Raw genomic sequence first — 9,656 nt, forward strand, 5'->3', positions numbered from 1 at the left:
CTCAGGCCAGAAGCCCCCAGGGCAATCGAATCTGGGGGCTGCCACCTGGCCGTTCAAAGCTTCCTCAGAAGGTAGGAAGGTGCTGGTTGTCCTCCACTCCCAAGGCACTTTATTAGGATCAAATACCCACTGCAGTCTTCCCTGCCTTGTTTGTTGACAGGTCAACAACTAGTATGGAAAGAAGAATAAATCTGAAGGGAAGCTAAGCGTGTCCTGGGGGCGTGATGGGAAAGGACCCTGTGAAGCCTTTGTAAAGGACCAGTGAGGGTGAAGATGGTACCATCCTTTCTGGGTATTTGTTCAGTTGTGTTTTTATCCTGCAACAATCTATCAGACACCTACTATGGGTCAAGGCTGCACCACAGCTGGAGAAAACTCACAAGCAAATATCCATTTTCTATGAGGGCTGGCAACGCTGAGGGGATGTCCCCAGCAGACGACATCATATGGGAACTAAGACGCCGCATTTGTTTTCTTTGAAGTCATACATTCGGAACATGTCATTCTAAAGTAAGCCTGGCTGTTGTGAGTTCTTAAAATCACTCAAATCAAACGAGCTTCCATGTCCCCTGGCCAAGGTAGAAGTACTTTCCTCATGAGAGAACAACACGTTCATACCTCATTTATGCCTCCTCCGCATGTGGATTTTAATTCTGAACTTCACCAGAGAGAGATGAATGTGGTACCCCATTCCAAAGCATCGCCCACTTTCTCTGTCTCTGTCCCCCTCTCTCCCTCTCACTCTGTGTATATATTAATTTTATAGATCTTTTTATTGTCTGAACTACACTGGTTGCGTGAGAAGCAGAACAATAGGCCAAGAAGTCCCATTGCACACATGCCGTCCTTATAATTCAAATAGGACAATAAAAAGAGAGAGAGTGGGAGATCTATAAACTGGTGATAAATCAGTGTCCTAAGCCAAATTAACCATCGAAATGGATTATCATAAAAATAACGCCATGAAAAATATTCACCTTCCTGGTTCAGCTGCCTATAATAGACAAAGGGAGGAAGGCGCGTGCGTGTGTGCGTGCGTGCGTGCGTGTATCTGTGTACGTGTATATGTGTGTTCGTGTATAAGTATACATGTGCATGTACACATGTGCCTGACACACTTATACATCTATAGAGATTTACACATGGGCCAAGCATGTGGGCAGATACACTCTCTCCTTTAAAGAAATTCAGAACCTACATGGCATGCATGTTGTTTGCTCCTCCTTCTCTAATAACACTAGGGTAAAGAAACTGCATGACTGACCACTAACATTTCCCAGTCTCTGGCACTCTGCTTTCGTTCAGTACGGTAAATAGCAGTAACCACATGCCAAGAATTATGTTAAACCCTATGGATACAAATAAGCTAAAACAGACACGATCCTTGTCCTCATAAAACTTCCAGTCAGGGCAGAATAAACAGACATTAATCAAATAATTATACATATAAAATGGTTGTAGCTATAAATTCTCACAAGTGCCAACAAGGCACGGACTGCCATGAGAGTAATGAACAATCTGAGGTCAAGAACAATTGGACCTTTGAGCCAAAAACCAGTGGAGACGAGAGAGATATAAAAAGCCTGCTGACAGGCAGCATCCCGCACTGACAGGAGAGAAACATGCTTCTTCTCAGGACAAGGCCCAGCCGATAGATGAAGAATGTGGTTGGGACCAGGAACACTGAGAGAAGAAAGCAATGCTCCTGACAGGGAACCGCATTCGCAGAGACACTGCAGGCGAAAGAAGGTCGTGTATCCCGGGAATCAGAAGGAAATCCAAAGACTGATGGCAAACCGGAAGTGACGTCATAGGAACTGGAGTTGGGGCAGAGGCAGAAGCCACACTGGGCAGGTTAGGAGCGTGGGATGGGGACGAGGAAGGACTCGAGTATTGGGCTTTCTCTTGCAAAACCTCACTTCGAACTCACCGTTTTGACGGAAGGAAGTGCCTAGGAAATCCTTTATTAGGCCTCACCCTAGTTCTCAGCACTCATCTCATGGAATCTAAACCAAAACTGGACCGTGAATCTAACACTAATTAGCTGAGTGACAAAGGATAGTTTGTTTCACTCCTTTAATGGCAACAATAGTAGTTTTGGTGGGGATTAAATAAGATCATGCCTGTGAAACACCGGGCCCCATAAGCCCTCAGTAGGTGTTAGCTATCGGTGGTATTATAGATGCAGGGAAATCGGCAGATTAGAAGGATGTAAATAATCTGCCAAAAAGAAATAGCCATACCTCACTCATCATGAAGAGGAAAGACACACTTTTTTTTCACAGACAGATCAGGATAATGGGTTGGAAGAAGCCATTGCTACTGTGCTGGTTAGTTTTTTCGTCAACTTGACACAAACCTAGACTCATCTGGGAAGGAGAAGCCTCAGTTGAGGAAATGCCTCCATCAAACTGTCCTGTGAGGCATGTCTGTGAGGGTACTTTCTTGGTGATTGATTGGGAGGGTCCAGCGCACTGTGAGTGGTGCGAACCCTTGCAGGTGGTCCTGGGTTGTACAAGAAGGCAAGCTGAGGGGAGAGAGAAATGACTCGGTAAAGACCATGTTTGAGCTCACAACTGCCTGTAACTCCAGCTCCAGGGGACGGGCTCCTTCATCTGGCCCACACTCTCTGGCCTCTGTGGGCACCTGCACTCACATGCACACACCCACACACCTGCACATAATTGAAAATAATCTAATAAATATTTTATAGAAAAGCAGGGATGGGTAGATAGATGGATGGATGGATAGATAGATAGATAGATAGATAGACAGACAGACAGATAGATGATAGATGGATAGATAGATAGATAGATAGATAGATAGATAGATAGATGATGGATGGATAGATAGATAGATAGATCTGAGCAGGCCATAGAGAGAAAGCCAGTGAGCAGCATTCTTCCATGGTCTCTGCTTTAGTTTCTGACTTCATCTTCCTGCCTTGATTTCCTTCAGTGATGGAATATGAGTTGTGAGCTGTGAGGTGAAATAAACGCTTTCCTGCCCAAGTATTTTGGTCGTGGTGTTTATCCCAGCAATAGAAAGCAAACTAGGACAGGTTTCAACAGGAGAGGCTCCGTAAAGTTCAGACTACTCCTGTTCTTTTCTGTGAGCTGACACATCCTTAAAAAGCAACCATAAAACAAACAAAAATGGTCAAGTTCTATTGCCAACAAGCTCTACCAAATTGAAAACAAGCATTGCCCGGAGGTGTGACTCGCTGAGAGTCATGGAATTGAAGCCAAACATAGAAGCTGGGGAACTCCAACCCTACACCCTTTACAGAGGCAGGTACCCGAGTAATCCAAGCCCCACCTCCTTCCCAAAGCAGTCAGTCTAACCAGAAGAGGAAAAACAAAAGGACAAACCTAAAAAAATAAGGCACAGGAAAAATTCTTCTTCACATGGAAAATTAGGAAAACCCAATAAACTCAGTATCTGGTAACAGCATTAAACTTATTTCCTAATGCTACAAAATAGTTCCCGTCACTGCATCAAATGGCGTCACTTTGAGAATCTTATCAAAAGCTTACAGGAAGTTGAAGAAATGAAACCAAGGTTACTTGTCTGCTGCCATAGGCAGTTGTTATTTGCTTTTTGAGGCAATGTGGGTGACGAACCATTTGCATATCCAAAACTTCTAATGTAACAAGAAACAAAAATGATCCTCTGTATTAAACACAGACTCTGGAATCGAAAGACTTCCTTAATTAAATCAAACTGCTTTTCCAAGAAGATTTAGGTAAAACCTACTTGTGGGAAGCTTAAGGAAATTGATGCTGGAATTAAATACTTGTTCATAATCTGGGCACTGACTGCTGGTGTACCTCCAGGGGGAAGAAAAAGGTATTCCCCTGGTTGATCCTTGAGGGCATCTGCTTTAAACTTGCCAGCCTCCTCCAGTAGGAGATAAAATCATGCAGGGGTATAGATTAGCTATCATGTTATTATAGCAGGCACAGCCGTCTGTTAGAGGTAAATTGCCAGGCGATGTAATAACAATGCACTTTATTTACTGTGCAGGGTGCTTATCTACAGAAATGTTCCCAGCAAACAAAGAAAGGCACAGTTAAACGCCTTCTCTTTAGAATTATAGACTGAAGCTATGCCAACACCTTCAACGAATAAAAAATACTAAATAATCCCTGTATAAACAGCATCCCTAAAAATACCAAGCATCTCCCAACAGAGGGAGCAGAAAGCCCGTCACTAAGACACAGCTTAAGAACAGGAGGACCCACAATCAGGCAACGCCCAGTTCAGGGCAGGCGCTACCAGCGAGTGAGGAGGAGGAAGGAGAGGTAGATGAGGCAGGCAACCGTTTGTTGCTTGTGGATTCATCTACCCTGCACAGTTGAACACTGTTTCTTTTCATCCTTAAACACCCCTATGAAGTTCAGAGTAAGGAGCTAGTTCACTGAGCTGTGTACTTGAAATTCAAAACCAGACCTGCCTCACTCCAACACCAGCACCATTGACTGGACGCTGGACCACTCCGGACAACTTGAGGGCCTCGTCTGAGCTTAGATAGCACACAGGACTCCTACGCTCCAGTCGTCAGCACCCACCTCATCCACTGACCCCACCCACGGGATTATTACAATGCTCACTGTTTGCGCTCTACCACGAAGGGCAGCAAAACAAAGGGCACCGTTTGACTAAAAACCTAGTACACGCCTCTAGCAGGCGGGCTTCTGTGAGCAGAACAAATGGGCTAAGGAACGAAGGAATCCAATTAAGGAGTCTAGGATGCTCCTAGGTCACCGAAATGATTGTTCTAAGAGAAAGCGATCAGTTAGTCGATAGGATTAACCAAGCTGACAAAAGAGTGTGTCCACCAAAGGGAGGCCGTCTGCACTGAGTTCAGAAAAACAATGGAGTGCTATTAAAGTTGGCGGCATTTATCCAATTGTGCCCAAGGGAGATGGAGATGAGTTTAGTAGTTCCTGGATTGTTTGGTTCACCTGCCTTCTTAAACCTACCGTGTGCCATATCTCGTCACGAGCAGTGTTCTTTTTCTGTATTATTACTTTATAATTGGCATACAAAGGGACAGTTTTCTCTGTTAGTAGGACTGTAAACTATTGTGTCCTCCCCCACCCCCGTCTATCCCCTCGTCTGAGCTGCTTGCACCCTGACACTCCCAGTGTTTCCCCTTCAGCTTTCAATTCACTTGTAATCTGTTACTTTCCCAAATCCTTTTTCTTTAATCCTCCCCTTTTCCTGGACCGTTTTCTAGTTTTAGGACTTCTACCAATACTGACTCCTGCATATACATATGTAAAAATTAAAAACCGGGTGTGCCCCTAACCAATACTTGGGAGGCAGAAGTAGGGTAGTTCAAGGTCATCCTTACGATTTATCAAGTTCCAGGCCAGGTTGAGATACCTAAGACACAGTCTCAAAAAGAAAGGTAGCACAGGAACAAACAAGCAAAAACTTGGAAGCTAGAGTCAGAGCAGAAGGAAGAATATGCTGTATTTCTGAGCCTAGGTTAGCTCGTTTGATATGTTTTCCAGTTTATTAGACTGCAAATTTCATAACTTCTTTTCTTACGGCTGGATAAAATTCCATTGTGTATATGTATCACATTCATCTGTTGATGGACGTCGAAGCTGATTTCTGAAGTAGCATGTGGAGTCCTTGGGGATATGCCAGGGACCGTATCGCTGGGTCATAGGGTAGTTCTGTTCTTACTGTTTTAAGAATCTGCCATACTTATTTCCACAGTGGGTTCACCAATTTACAGTCCCACTAACAGAGAATAAAGGTTCCTCTCTCCCTGCATCCTCACCAACGTTTGTTGTCTGTGGTGGTTTGCATTAGATGTCCCCTGTATGCCTGTGTGATTGAGTGCTTGGTCCCCAGTGGTCTAGAAGGGTGACTAAGAAGGAGGGGAAGCTGTGTGTTTTGAAGGTGACACTGTTTACCAGTCAGACGGGAGAGGTGAGGAAGACTGAGAAATCAAGAGTGGCTTCAAGAACCTGGTTTAGAAATGTGGTCAGGGCTGAGTGGATGAACAGAATGAAGAACAGTTCAGGAGTCTGGGATCCATCTGTAGTGAAATCATGAGTGAGGTCAGGAAATACACAAACATAGGAGGCACAGCAAAAGCAAGTCTGCTTCTGAACAAGTCAAAGTGCCTGTTCACAGAGCATCCAATGAGAAGCAAATGTGTAACTCTGAAACTCACAGCAGTCATCCGGCATAAAACCTGAACACCACAAGCAAATAAGAATAAGTAAAATCATGAACATATAAGAGATTAGGGGAAGAGACAAAGAAAAAAGCAGGTCTGTTAGTAGAGGCTTAAAATCTCAGTTTGGAGGCTGAGGCAAAAGACTGCAAGTTCAAAGCTGCTTAGACTACACAGTGAAAGCAACTTTGGTGACCTAGTGACCCTGGGCTGAAACAAAAGCTAGAGACTTGACAGCAGCCCAGGAGGGGAACTGGGTTCAGTTCCCAGCACCCTATGACAGCTCACAACCATTCATAACTCAAGTTTCACGGAATCTGATGCCCTCTTCTGATTTCCGTAGGCATGAGGCATGTGTGTGGCACACATACATACATGTAGGCAAGCAGAGCATTTATACACCTAAATAAAATAAAATAAAAAGGGGAAAGAAGGCTGGGGCATATCTCCATGACAGAGTGTTTGTCTAGCATGTCTGAGGCCCTGGCTTCAGTTCCTATAAGATAAGGAGGAAAGGAAGGATGGAGGGGAGGAAGGTAGTTAGACATATTTAACATGTTAAATAATATTATATTACACTTTATTAGGTAGTTTGAATTTAAAAGTAATAAAATCTAGTCACTTATCAATAAATTAAAATGATTTTTAAGAAAAAGGGGGGAAGGTGTCATATAAATGTGAAGATTTTGTCATAAGAGGTTCTATTCTTTTTAAGTTCTCTAAGAAAAAATGTATTAAAAAACCTCAAGTGGTTGGGTCATTTCTAAAACTAAGCCACCTCCTAAAAAAGCTGAGGGTGTTTATATCCTCACACCCTGAGCTGCAGCCCATAGTAACAATGTGACATTCCTTTTCTATCTGTTACTAAAGTATCTACTTTCAATTAGACCTAATTCTCCACGCTCACCACTACTCCTTCATGAGTCTTCATTTTGATGAAACCTCCGACCTGGCTGAAACTTGTCACAGAATAATTATTTTTCCTAAGGTGTGTTGGTTCCTTCTTGAATTCACTGGAACATGAGAATGTACTATCTGTTGTCATTAGATTTGACCAACACTTTGGCTGAGCAGAATATTCTTGAGTCACTGGGCTCCTCAGAAATTTGTAGACATTACTTCACCAAATCAAAGGCCAAGAATAGCTGGGTTTTTCCTCTTCATAGGTGACTTTGCGAAACTCATGGCTTTAGCCAAATGGTAGAAGGGAAACACAATCCCCCCCTCTACAAACACACACACACACACACACACACACACACACACATACACACATGCTTCACTCCTTTACATTTTAAAGTAGACAAATTTCTTCTTTGACAATGATAAAAGTCAACAATTCAAAGTCACAAGTCCTTCTCTGCCTCATTAGACATTCTCACCATTGAAGACTGCTCAGATGTCCTTTGCTACCCCATAAGCCTTCCTCCTCCCACCTTCCCAAGTAGAATTATCTTATTCATGTAGCACTTACTATATATATAATGAGTTTCCCTACTGACGAAGGGAAACTCATTATATATAGTTTTCTGCGGAAGAGGAAAGAAAATAGTTTAAATAATACAGGGTTTTATTTTAGTCGACGATTTTAATTATCACATTGCTAACTGAATAGAGACTCAAATGCTGTCTGGTCACCACCTATCTCTTCCAACTTCACCCCCTGAGAATTTGAGAGGCTCTTTGGAGTAAATGTGCTCGAACTTCAGTGGGCTTCAGAACCACCTGGAGGAGCAGCTGAACTGTAGCCCACTAAGCCCCACCCCACCCCCCCGGGGGGGGGGTTTCTGAGTTATGGGGTGTGTTTGTGATGTTTCTCGGCTGTTTCAAAATACCTGGTAAACACAATGTAACAAGGGAAGGGTTTATTTTGGTTAGATAGTCCGTGGCATCAGGGGAGCGTGAGGCAGCCAATCACCATGTAGAGGAAGCAGAGAGAGACAAACATTAGTGTTCAGCCTGCACTCTCCTTTGCTTCCATTTAACCCAGCCCATGGGATAATGCCACCCACATTCGGAGTGGGTCTTTTCCTCCTCAGTTAAACCTCTCTGAAAACATCTTCACGGACACGTCCAGAGGTATGTCAATGGAGAGGTGGCACAAAGGTTAACAGCAGTTACTGTTTTTCCAGAGAACCTGAAGTCTAGTTCCCAGCACCCCCATGGTGGCTCACAACTATATGCAACTCCAGGCCCTAAGAATCCAATACCCTCTTCTGGCCTCTGTGAACACCGGCGTGCATGTGGTTTACATAAATACCTGGAGGCTCGAGTGCACACACACACACACACACACACACACACACACACACACACCCCTATCATCATCATCATCACCACCACCACCACCATCAGCACCACCACCACCATCATATATAAATAACCCAGAAGTGTGTCTCATAGGTGATCCCTAGTCCAGTGGGCAATAACTATGATCAGTTATGGCCCAAGAATTTTCTTCTCTAACGAGTTCTAAGCCGGTGCTGTTTGGTCCAGACATCCCCCTGAGAACCAGAGATCTAGAGTCCTTTAGAAATGTAAGAAAATGGACTTGTCCTTTGAAAACAAGAGAAATCAAGGTCCAAGTTAGGACTTCCCAGGTACCCCAAAGCCATCAAAATTTGTTTTGATGAACACAAACCTAACACAAGCAACTGTTAGCCTATGTGGCCCCTAAGAAGAGACATCTGACGGGTCTCTTAACTCCTTTTATTCACTTACCACTCATGAAAGGCACCTTTAATTGGGGTTACTGTACGTGATTCTCTATCCTGACGAGACCATCCCTCTTATCAATTCGGTGGTCTGGTAGAAGTATGAACTGGGAGAAATTTTGTGTGCTTTGGACCAAATTCTCCTTCAAGATAAGACAATTGCAATTGTAATTTTTTAATTCGTGTTTATCTTGTTCTTTTCTGTTTCTCAGGCTCTCCATTCTCTCTGCCTGCCCTCTCTTCTCCCGTGAGGTAAGAGAAGAGAGATTCTTGGATTAAGACTGGAGGACAAACCACCTCTAGTTACATAATGGCCTTTCCACCTGTCACTGAAAATGGTGGTCACCAACCCCACCCACCCCCAGCCTGCCTCCACTACAGAAGCCTCTACGTGGTGACTGCCGTACCCCCTTTTCCTTAAATGATGTCACTAATTTATTAGAGCACTGTAATTTCCTTTGATTTTTTCTGCGGGCTTTGCGGTGACTAGTTGCGTTGTAGCGCCACCTAGAGCCTGCTACTGATAAAGACCTAGGACCCAGAGCAGACTGATGGCGGGGGCACTCACTTCCAGTAAGTGTTAGGCTTAATGAAAACTCGGCTCTCCGGGATTCAAATGGACTCCGAGACTATAAGAAATTGCTCAGCGTTAGGTCAAAGAGGCCTTCCCTCTGGAACTGTGACTTGATAACTCTCATTTTAAATGGTGTCATCAGCTTGGATTTTGGCTTCTCATTAGGATT

At 43.8% G+C, this 9,656-nt stretch overlaps 1 long non-coding RNA gene across 1 annotated transcript; it reads left to right on the forward strand.

The window, feature by feature from the left end:
- Positions 1–1,737: 1,737 nt before the first annotated feature.
- Positions 1,738–9,356, forward strand: LOC134479385 (uncharacterized). Its single transcript, XR_010052673.1, has 2 exons — positions 1,738–1,854; positions 9,126–9,356. It is a non-coding gene; the product is annotated as an uncharacterized LOC134479385 (long non-coding RNA).
- Positions 9,357–9,656: the final 300 nt, after the last annotated feature.

This window comes from Rattus norvegicus, chromosome 6 (genome assembly GCF_036323735.1).
Source record: "Rattus norvegicus strain BN/NHsdMcwi chromosome 6, GRCr8, whole genome shotgun sequence".
Classification (NCBI taxonomy): Eukaryota; Metazoa; Chordata; class Mammalia; order Rodentia; family Muridae; genus Rattus; species Rattus norvegicus.